The sequence below is a fragment of the Glandiceps talaboti genome, chromosome 15 (assembly GCF_964340395.1).
Source record: "Glandiceps talaboti chromosome 15, keGlaTala1.1, whole genome shotgun sequence".
Taxonomy (NCBI): Eukaryota; Metazoa; Hemichordata; class Enteropneusta; family Spengelidae; genus Glandiceps; species Glandiceps talaboti.
In genome coordinates this window covers 8,216,890-8,218,072 of record NC_135563.1, presented here as the reverse complement: position 1 = coordinate 8,218,072, position 1,183 = coordinate 8,216,890, and positions in this window count along the sequence as shown.

Here is a 1,183-nt window from a genome sequence, read left to right as displayed (position 1 = left end):
AAAGTGTTGTTGTTTTTTTATAACTTTATTTGAAATATAAAGTTAAGTGTTTAGTTTTAGTTTATATAAAGTAAAGTTTTTATTTTATAACTTTATTTGAAATATACAGGAAATAATATTATTAATCCGCGAGCGAGAACAAAATTGATTATTTGTACTTTTCCCTGTAATCAGACCACAGACTACTTGACACGTGTGCGTGTGCCTGTGTCTGTCTTTCTGTCTGTACGTGGTTGTACATGTCTGGGTCAGCTCCCATAGACAACTATAGGGGAGGGTCCGCTGAAAAGGGGTGGGTTTTTGTGATTTAGAAAATCTAAGTCAACTCCAGTCGCATTAGCGAGGTCAATATAATCTTAGTAAAGGAGAAAACAAACACGATGTAAACTCCACTGAGAAGTGTAACTGTAGGAAAAACAAAATAAATAAATCAATTCATTAATAAAATACATGTAAAATTAAATTAAATTGCATTAATTTTTTTCATATTTAATTTCTCCTTTTCTTGTTGACCCCTTCTATTTATTAATTCATTATCCTTTGCAAACAGTAGGTGAATGTTAGATTAAACTACAGAGCACGAGAGATATATAGTCTCGAAAAACACTCTTCGCCGCTTACGGGACGACAAAGGAAACTATACTATGAAATTTTACCTCCACAAGACCCATACGCTGTACGTTTTTATCTCGAAGTTTTTTTGTTACTGACACCGGTGGCGCTGTTGCTTTAACGACACTTCTTATTGCAAACGTCAGTGTCAACGTGTGGATGGAATACCTGAGAATTTTCTCTGTATCCTCAAGCATCAAGGCAACGACTATTGGAAATCGGAAGTCGTCTTGTTAACCATGTCGATGTGCAAGGGGTGCTAATAATTGTTTCAATTCAAGTGGTTGAAGTGAATAGTCAACAGATATTTGAACTGTACACGTGTCTCGATAATTGTCATGCTCGCGTTCATTTAATTCCGTCCAATTATTAGTTTCAGTTACCTAGCCTCTTGCCGTTTGAGGGTTTCACCCGCTTCTGCCCTCAGCGGCAAGAGGGTGGGTAACCGAGACTACAAATTACGGTGTCACGTACGAAACAGCGGTCAAACGTTATACAAAAAAACCGACAAATATCATCATGTAAATAAAAAAAGACATTTTATTTGCACAAATTCTTCATATACAGTAAA